Source organism: Cyprinodon tularosa, unplaced genomic scaffold (genome assembly GCF_016077235.1).
Source record: "Cyprinodon tularosa strain WSP-4 unplaced genomic scaffold, ASM1607723v1 ctg12, whole genome shotgun sequence".
In the NCBI taxonomy this organism is placed as follows: Eukaryota; Metazoa; Chordata; class Actinopteri; order Cyprinodontiformes; family Cyprinodontidae; genus Cyprinodon; species Cyprinodon tularosa.
Genome location: NW_024038003.1, coordinates 1,665,230 through 1,675,828, shown reverse-complemented (window position 1 = coordinate 1,675,828; position 10,599 = coordinate 1,665,230). Strand labels below are relative to the sequence as shown.

Here is a 10,599-nt window from a genome sequence, read left to right as displayed (position 1 = left end):
TTCCACCTTGTGGGTTGTTTACAGTATATGCTTATTTATTCACCATTCATACATAACCACATATGTCAACAGTACACTTACCCACACACCTACAGACCCACACTCATTTGCACGAAAGGAACCAGGGCCAAATCAGACAAAAGAAAGTAAGCATCTATCCAAAAAATATTTTGAAATTGATATTTCTTTACACATTATATCACTCATTGAGAGTAAGTTCTTTGGAGCTGTGTATCTTTGCTTACAAATAGAATGTGTTAACCCAATCACCCCTAAAAGAAATCTAAGTGTTTGACAGAGTGTTGCATTCAAATATGCTAATAAAATCAATTTTAATAGAGATATCTAGGGGATCATAGACACATTAGCTTCTCCCTCCTCTGAGACAGATAGAAAGTAAAGCTCTCATCAATGCCTCATTTATAAAGCTTAACTGATACAGTTGGAGTATTTTACAGTGTTTATGTTCAGAGCTTGAGACTGAAAAAGGCCAAGGATTATTGATCATTTGCTTATTATAAGTTTGAATTAAACAGAAGGCACCTCAAACTCCTAGTTTGTTTGTATTGTTGCTATATGTACACTAATCATCTCATCGTCTTTTGGTATTAAAGATTAATGATTTTTTACAAACATCCTCTGCAGATACGGTTTTGTATCAGCTTCAGAATTTAATGACTGGAATTTGTAATAGCTGTTGTATTGGGAGGGTAGAATTGTAATCCAGATAAGACTGCTCTTTTTTACCTTCCATTCAAGACATAGATTAATTAAGGTCCCATCTATTACACTTTTTCTCACAGTTTGAAGTGCAAGCTTTGGGTCTATAACCACCATGAGACATTCTGAGACTCATCTTTCTGATCTCACTTTTTTTTTTTCATTGCATTTTGCATAGTTAGAGATCTGTCCCCAAACATTGGGTTTCAGATCACATAATGGAAGCACACACAAACACAGCTTAGGTAGATAAGATGGTTCCAGGCAGCTAAGGTTGAGAAAAAACCTAAATGAAACAAAGTGTTTTCATACTTAAGGATTCTAACACCAAGTACTACAGAAGATTGCTTGACCATACCTGTCAAACATCTACAACAGGGGTCACCAATGCGGTGCCCAGGGACACCAAGGGGCCTTCAACATCCACATGGGGTCCCCTCACCATCTTCTGTAAACAGAATGACTCACAAGTGGGCTAAGTGTAAAATGTTATTTATTCTGTTGCTCTTATTTTTAAATCATTTAATCAGAGAGCATTCAAGCATTTACAGAGATTTAAAAATGGCTATATCTAAAAGAAAACTTGAAATAAAAAATTTAAAAACTACTTTTTTATACATAAAGTTTCCAGTTAACTATGAGCTCCCTTCCTATGACTCTGTACCCATGAAGCAGCCCTTAGCCTTAAAAAAGATTGGTGACCCCTAATCTACAATGACTCTTTGCAGAAAAGGTTGAACAGTTTTGAGTTACATCAGTATTTTTCTTCCATTTAGAATATATAATTTTTTTTATTTGAAATGAACTACACTTTCAAATGGGTATCCAAAACATTTGGCTCAGGGAATTCCAGTATTCAGGCCAGACAGACAATGGGATAACTTCAAAAAGCGTTTATTAAAACACGACGATTAGTAGATCTGCGGCATCAGCAACTGGGGCATCTGAGGCAGGTAACTCTGCTAATATAGTTCAGTCAGTGCCTAGAGAATGGGGTGGATACCAGCCGGTCAGCTGACAGGATACAGCGGTTGTCGCACAGAGTTCCAGATGCCGAAGCCTTGAAGGATGCAGAACTGACAGGAGATCAGATCTCAACAGACAAAGAAAGGCAGGAAAATCCAGAGGATAAAGTCAAGAGGCAGATCCAGGTTCAACAGGGACAGGCAAGCTCAAAGGTCCGAATAGAGAAACGGGTCAGGATCAGGCAATCAGAACACTAGTAGGAAAGCTAGAAAACTCTCACACCAAAGGCTAAAGAAAAATCTGGCACTGATGGCTGGGACCAAGGTGTTTAAATAGAAGCAGGAGGATCAGATGAGCAGTGATGAGAAACAGGGCAGAGTTAGACAGGTGAATGAAATGAACAATTAAGCCAGCCAAAGTTTTCACAACTCTAAACATAGCTTTCTAAGCTTTTTTTATGTGGAACCGACAAACTAAGCTAAATTACAAATTAAAATTACACAAAATCTATTAAAAATAGATTTAGAATGAATTCTAAAGCTAAAGAAAAATGAGAAAAAATGTGTTTCTGTAACATGTATCAAAAAATATGTCCTTCAATATTGATTAAAAAAAAAGTTCAGTTTTTGGACACTAAATAAATGGCATGATTGCTGTATTTCAGGTGAAGTATTACAGCATATATGGTAAAGCAAATGCTTCTCTCTAACCATTTGCAAACTCTTTCAATTGTTTAATTTTCTGCAAGAAAGATCTCCTGTTAGGACTTTTACTGCTTTTAGAAAAGTTTTGGAATAAAATCTTAACTTTTATTACCACCTCCAATTTCATCTGTGCCTCATTGCCCAAGTTTTTACACTATGAATAAAGAGCCATAATGTGTTTTATGCTCATGATCATCCGCCACTCCTTTTTGCTGTAATCTGGTAAATGCGAGTTTTGTCCCTTCTGCCTAATATTGACTCTGCTTGCATTGATTCTAACATGAGGGTGAGTGCATGCATTTCTAGAAGCAAGCTCAGGGTTCAGGCAGCTAGTTCGGTTAATTAAAAACCGGTGTCTTTTTTTCACATAGTATTTTGCTTTGTGATCCAGTTTGGGGTGTATTATATTTTTATTATCTTTTTAATATTTTTCATAATTAGGTACATTCAGTTTTCCAAATCATGTTTTGCTTTGATATGTTTTGGGTTAGAGTCTATTTAATCTAAACTCCCAGAGTAAAGGCCCTATGTTATATCCTATATGAGGTGGAGTCACGGTGAAGACAAGTGTCTCTGTTCCATGTCTGAAGAGAACAACTTATATTTCATAACAATAAATATTCCAAAGTGCGAAATGCAATTATTATTCATATATATACCTGTTTAGGAACTTTACAACATGACCGAAAGGATGTTTCTTTGTACTTTTTCTTTTTTAACACTCGAATAGTGATCCATTACTTTGTGTTTTCTTGGAGGAGGCATTTGATAGGACACTTTGGCCCATTTTCTTGCAGTTACCTTTCAAAGTAAGAAAGATGCTGGCATTCAGATAGCGCTGATGTGTGGTGAACTTTAAAAGTCAGGAAATAGCTAAAAAAAGAAGTAATTGTCTAACTCAGACAGATCTTTGGCCGGAAAAAAATCTTTACAAAAACAGAAAAGAAAAACAAAACACGGAAAGTGTCAAAAAAAAGAATGGACGAAATCTCAAATATGTCATGACCCCATGCATAAAGAGGAGCATAGGAAAGTTTTGGGGAGAAATTCAAAAAGCTGAAGCTTGTTTTTTTGTTTCTTATTTTGTTTTAATTGTACTGCCATTGCAAAAATGATTTCACTCTTGTTTTTCTATACCTAGGAGCAAGCTTACCATGTGAAAAGTCTCCTAATGTTTCTTGAGGACAGTTTTCTATGAGTCTTTTATACAGAATATACAGTGTTTAAAACTGCACCTCACTCTAACAAAAAATCATATAAGACATTAAGAAAATTCCATGTTCTTTTAAAATACATTATTTGCTCCTGGATTGTGTTTTAACTGCATATTAGAAAACACACACATGATAAGCAATATAGCTCACCACTATGGGCAGAACATCCTATGAGGCGTCAAATTCCCTCAAAAGACATGCTATATTCTAAAAGTTCCTGTTAATCATTTCCCCATCCTCATATCTATGTTTATTGTTTTTGTACTTTGTTCCATCAAAGCTGATCAGTTCACATCTGATCTAAAGCTTTCCAATCAAGTTGGATGTCATTTTAATATCTTTTGGGTATCATCATGAAAAGGTTTAATTGTTAAACCTGATCTGGTATATTCTATGCTTAATTATCTAACATACATCAATGTCAGTCTCAAACACATTTCTCCCCCTCCTCTGTTTCAACAGTAAGATGTCTGATCTATGTACAGCCTGTATAAATTACCCAACCGTTCTGAAAAAGATCCAAATCTGGGTTTTGAATTGATCCAGCACTTGTTTTTCTGTTATTTCTTAGAGGATTTACTAGTATTTTTTTTGGTTCTTTATTCATGTGACAGTGTGATATTCTGCTTATGCCATAGTTTTGTTTTTGTTTTTTCGTTTTTGTTTGATTTTTCTTTCTATAGTTCAATGAAATTTTCTTAGGCAGCATCAATGTAGAATTCATAATGAAAAGCACCCTACCAAACCAATGCACGCCCCATTTCACAGTTTGTAAGAGGATCTTTTTTTTTTTTTTATATATCTACATCTATTCTTGTTTTTTTATTTTTTTTTATTTTTATCTATTTATTTTGCCTTTTAGGGTGTCCGAATAATTTAATTTCAATTTCACTAATCCAAGTTGATCTATAGCCCATTATGTTCCAGGATAAAAGCCCCTTCATTTCAACCTGCAAGTATGTGCATAAACTCTATTTAAAACAGAGTTAATCTGTGCATCATTTCTCAGGACAATAAACATTCACTGTCACATTTATTATGCTTTTGATGAGATGCAGATTATTTATAAACCAATTTACTGACATTATAACTGCTGCATAATTACCTTTTGCCTTGAAGCTTATACTTTGGCTCTTACCTCACTTTCCTTAATGTTATGAAACTCAGTGATGCTTAAAAGAAAAGGTGTGTGTATGAGAGAGAGAGACAGAGAGAGAGAGAGAGAAAGAGAGAGAGAGCTTCTCCATTCATCATTGATCCACTGCAGGACTCTGTTTCAGGGGGTGTGAATTATGGGCCCCTGTTGTCACTGTGCCTGCTCTGCGCTGGACATTTCACCTCGCCACTGTAAATTTACAAAAGGGATTACATTCTGCTGACCAGTGATTTCAAAGCCTGAATCCTCTCTGCATGACAAGACTTCACTGCAGTTTTTTTTTTTTATTTTATTTTATGTATTTTCTTTTGCGAGGGTCTGGTACCGGGCTGTCGGGATAAAATAAAATAAATCGGACTGATCTGGACTACAGATAATTTCTGCTATATTCGCATTTGAATTGAAGAAAAGGACTCTTACTCTCTCAGGAGGGTGTGATTGGAGAGAAAGAAAACAAAACCGATTGTAGTTGCCTAGGCGTTCTGGACGCGCTCTGTGGAAACGATGATGCTTCGGCGACGCGCCGGAGTGGTGGACGGAAGAGGCAGGTGAGGTGCGGCTGAGAAGCCTTTTTTTTCTTCCAAAGAGCCTTGGATACCAGGAGAGCTGCTGCAGCCCTCACTCCCTTTTTTTTTTTTTCCACTGAGGGAAACAAGAGCGACAGAGAGGGCGGGTTGGCACCTGCTCCAGCCTCCCCATACCTGGCCATCTGGTGCGGTGAGTGTGCCAAACGGTGGGATTGAGAGACGCTTAGTCTGGGAGGGGATAGTGGGTGGTGGTGGTGGGGATCAGGTGGAAGTACGCAGTTTTTATTAGTGCCAAAACAATGGTGCATTTTTTTTTAAAGGGTCACCAGGTAAACAAAATTGTGCATATTCTACTCCATCTGGACCCTGCTGGGTCCGAGTTGGGCTTTGTGTCTGCTGCAAGTTTGCTGTGATATTAACATATGATGTGAACGCCTTTGTTACACGTCGTTGCTCTTTCACGTGTTGCACAGGGTCTAACTGTAGGCCTATTATTTTTGTGATGCAAAATAAGGATAAAGACATAAGTACCGAGCGTTATATAAAATAAATCCTTTATGGATCATGATTTCCTTTTGGATTATGGCTCATGATCTAAAGGAGCCTTGTCACCTTCAGGTGTTGTGTTTCATTGCCCCATCTGTGTAAATTGATGACATCTTATAAAGTGCATGCTGGAGGTTTTGTGTTAACAGTAGAAGAGGTCAGATGTGATGATTTGGAAGCCATAGAGTCAATTGATTATATGATTACTGACACACAGGAGAGGGGCAGGCTAGGCAGCAGACATGAATAGGCTAAATTAAAATGAAGAAAGGTTGAAATGAGAAAGTATCAATGGGAGCAGCATATATTTTAGATTAATTGATACATACAGATTGTTAGTATGCAGGAAGCATACTAAAAAAGTATGCAGAAAGCCTACCTAGGGAACTATGGTGGGTGAGTTAGAAATAAAAGTAGGCATTTTCTCAAATTTCAAGCTTGCATATTGTCTTTCTTCGAATTTAACGATTGTCATTACAGCTAAACACTTATGTACCACAGGACATGTCTCTCAGTCTTTGTCTCTGGGTGTATTTACCAGTGAACTGGCTTTCTGTTGCTTTATAAGTGATGGATTCTTCCTCTCAGAGTGGCTTTTCAGTCCACATCAATGTAAGATTTATCTCTCTGTGTTTAACAACACATAACACACAAAGCTAGTTGGAGTATTATTATCCTCAGTAGAGCCATCATGTACTGATCTATTTAAAATTCTGTACATTAGGCACAAGACCTAATGTCAGAGATAACTGCTCTTTATTTTCTCATCATTCTTTGACATAAACGTATTATTAAAGATTGTAGCATATGTATGATAGAGCTTACCTAGGGCCTCATTCAGGCAAGAACCGCCACTGCAGTCAAGAGTAATTTGAATTATGCTCATTGTCCAAAATGTCTTACAGCTACAATAACTAAATTGCCCATAATCACCCACACACTCCCTTTTTCTATTGCCTGGGTTAAATGCTCACATTCAGCTCTTGCTGAAGCGATTTAGTTGTTGCTCTGTATGGATTTTTCTTCCCACAACTTTGTCTTTTATACTAAAAGCCATCAAGTTCAACACAAGGAACATAACAGCTCCCAGCTGCTGCGGTTCATGTTTGTGTTACTGTGCGAGCTGATATTCAAAAAGAAATGTCTGGCATCGCGAAATAAAAAGGAGCAAGAGGGAGGAGGAGATGGGGAGACAGAAACACAGACAGACAGATTGAGCGTACAAAGGATAAAGTGTGGCTGAGAGTAACCCTGGCGTGTAGGCTACACAGGGATCGGCAGAGAATGTAAAAGGAAAGAGAAAGAAATGATGGCGCAGAAAGCGCTGAGCGAACCAGAACCGAGGGAGAGGGGCTGCAGGCGGCCGTCTGGGCGGCTGTGAATGGTTTCCCTGTTGCCCACACAGACAGCCACACAGGCAGCCGTGTGAGCAGGTGCTAAGCCCACCACACAGGGAACAACAGGTGCAGCCCCTGTTTTCTTCGGCCTCTCTATGGAAAGTGTAGCTTACACCCAAAACATACAGCTAGAAACGCCCACATAACATGTCGAAGGAAAACAGAGAGAAAATTCATTCTCTGTTTTGAAGGCTAGCGTCTAAAAAAACAAATCAGGAAATTAATTATGCTACAAACCTGAAGCTATAGAGCTGCAGAGCTTGCAGGCAAAAGCAATCTCAAGTTGAGACAAATACCCTCAGGAACATTATTGAGTTGCATTGATCACTTAGCTTTCTATTCAATCTTCAAACAGACTATCTAAGGCCTTGGCTAAAAAAAAACTGATTTGATTGTGGTGTAATTCTGCCCCTAGAGTAAATAAACAGTAGATTAGTGTGTCAAACTTAAAGTGTTGGGAATGCTTCTAGAAATGTACGGGACAGAAGTCTGAGACGTTTAGTGTCTGAAGCAAAGTGAGATGAAACAAACAAAAGGTGCTAGAAGGTTACCTAACACCCCCACAGCTCCCTCTGTCAGGAGAAATAAATGGCCTTACAGTACTTTACCAGAGGTTTTCAGAAAGAAAAAGCCAGACACCAGCATTGTCAAACCGTGAAGATGTGAGGGCTGCTAAATTAGGACTTATTTAATTAAGCTGGATTCTTTTTTTATTTCTGACCCTGAAGAGATTTTATAGCGATTAACCTTTTTTCATATGGAGTATTTTTTTTTTTTCCCAAAAAAACTTTGAGTTTAAAGAAGCTCAAGTTTTCTTAGTAACAGATTGGAGTCGCTGTAATGCAGGCATTGCTCTGGTCTGCCTTGGTGAAGAGAAAGTTAAATCACACTGCAGCACTTTCAAATCATATTCCATCTCTCAGCTGCTGTCAGAAGATGCGGAACATGACTGGAGCAACCAGATCCCAGATACAAGCTGCTGAAATTGGCGACCAATGTAGGAAGGTTTTACCTACAGTAGTCCTAAAGGGTGAGGAGCTCCATCATCTGGGTGGATGTTGATTAAAACCTCTGTTCCCACACATCAGGATTCACTTTAGCCAGTTTATGCTTCTGATAAAGACTGCCCATGCATGGAGGAGACCCTGAACATGATGGAGAGACTATAGATCCCTTCTGACTTAGAAAAATGTTGTGATCCTCTTGATAAAGATAAGGAGTGTTACTCTGGGAAGGATGTCTAGACTTCTCTTCTAGGCCTGTTATCCCATACCCTGCAGCTACTTTCAATGTTTGGCCCCTGTGACAAACATTTAACACATCTCAAGAGAATATAGAAGGCTAACGATTTAGATTCTGCTAGCACTGACACCTCGTCATTGGTTCGTGCCAATCAGCCAGTAGTAAGGCTACTTGCCTTGTTCTTGCTTAGAATAAAGACACGTTTGGATGTTTCCAGTTAAATAAAGCTTAGAAAATTGTTTGCTTAGAGACCTAAGAAACACTGTTTGTCAGTATTTTAAAATTGAGCGTTAGGTCTGTTTCCAGTTAATGGCCAGTCGGATACCACAGCATATAACCAAACATATGAACCTGTAAAAATCAGCTTGTTACTCTTGTTTTAATTAATAAATACCAGAGTAGCTAAAATGAATAATTCTGGATAACTGCTTAATTTTGTAAATCAAATAAAAACAAATAAATGTTAGAATATAAATATGGATCAAATTCATAACCAAAATATGATATATAATATGGATGATTGTTGCTCTTCTTATTTTATATAAAATAAATTAAATTAAACTTTAAGTTAATGTATGAATGCAGTGGTATAGTGACGTTAACTCAAAGTTATCATACTATGTTATTGGGTAACATGTACTTTAGTGCTGGGAAATTAATGGGCTCTATGCACAACTCCACTACTTCCTGAACTTAAAGGAGTTATTTTGTTTACTGTCTTTTTCTACTGGATGAGCTGATTAATCCAGGTGTGCCTGACCTCAGTAACCATGGCCAGACACACTTGGATTAATCAGTTCATCCAGTAATGAAACACAGGAAAAAACAAGTAGTGGAGTTGTGGATAGAGTCCATTGTATTTGCAATAAAATCACAATTTCACAAAATGCAATTTTAAAATCGCAGAGGAACTCAATTTTGGTTACATAACATTTAAAACGAAAAAGGCACAAAATGTCTCACTGTAGCCCTTTAGTTAGTTGTATACATTTAAAGTGGTTTTGTCGCCACAGAAAGGAAAAAAAGCTGCAGCTAGAACATAGATCCATGCATGCTAGGGTTGTCAAAAGTGTCGATACTCAAAAAAGTATCAATACTGAAATGTTGTATCCGGATACAATACTCATTTTCAAAAGTATCGATACAGCCATTTAAAGTGCAGAATAGTGGAAAATGCACTTTCTGAACACTGTGTGATTAAATAATTCTGTGCAGCTGCTGAGAATTATTAACCGGTTTGGCTAGTGTCATTGTTATGTCTGCAAAGCATAGCCAAGGAAGGAACACTTCATTTTAATTTTGTAAGTTTTTTATCAAGCTTGCTTAATATTGTGCACAGCATACAACCTCAAAATATTATTCTTATTGTTTTTTTATTTATTTATTGTACTTTTTTAGTAATGAAAATATTTGTTGAATTTTAGCCTTTGTTTTTATTCTTGTGGTATCGAAAATGGTATCGAGTATCGAATATTTTACTTAGTATCGGTATTGAGTTGAAAAGTTTAGTATTGTGACAACCCTAATGCATGCAAGTAAGCACTTTTTTCACACATTGTTTACAATTTAGTCCTGCAGCAATGGACTATGCACAAGCAGGTTTTCGAGGCAACAAACAAACTGAAGCACTGAAATGAAACATCTACAAGCTTGTGGTTAGCATTAAGGAAAATCGAAATGAAATCGCAATATTGGTTAGAGATGATCGCAATTTTGGTTTTTGGGCAAAAATCATTCAGCCCTATTGTACTTCTGCAGTACCTGAATAAGAAAAGTTATTTTGTACAGTATATGCCACCTCCTCTGTTTAATTGCCACCATTTTTCTCTTTCACAGCATAAACAGATTATTTTTGCTTTCTTACTTATATAATGCCAAAGGAAAATACAGAAATTTGAGATAAAGTTTCATTTGTTTTACAAAGGTTTGAAGAAAACACTGCACTTTTTATCTGGTAGTAAGCTTTAGCTGGGTTCTTTGGATAAAAATCAATGGATGAGATGGTTGTGAGGGGTACAGACCTCAAGCGCAATAAAACATCTGAAGGATTTAAGAAGGTTGGCTTCTGAAATGTCATTTGTTCCATCAGGGTCTTTGGATCTTTTGACCTTAGAGAGCCGTTTTTCA

The 10,599-nt window shown here is 37.3% G+C and overlaps 1 protein-coding gene across 1 annotated transcript in view; it reads left to right on the top strand.

Annotated features, from left to right (window-relative positions):
• The first annotated feature begins 4,854 nt into the window (after nt 1-4,854).
• Nucleotides 4,855-10,599, top strand: part of LOC119773617 (semaphorin-6B-like) — a 54,646-nt gene continuing 48,901 nt past the window's right edge. The window contains exon 1 of the mRNA XM_038270678.1: nt 4,855-5,477. The gene's annotated coding sequence lies outside the window, so the exon portion shown is untranslated. The remainder of the gene's footprint in view (nt 5,478-10,599) is intronic.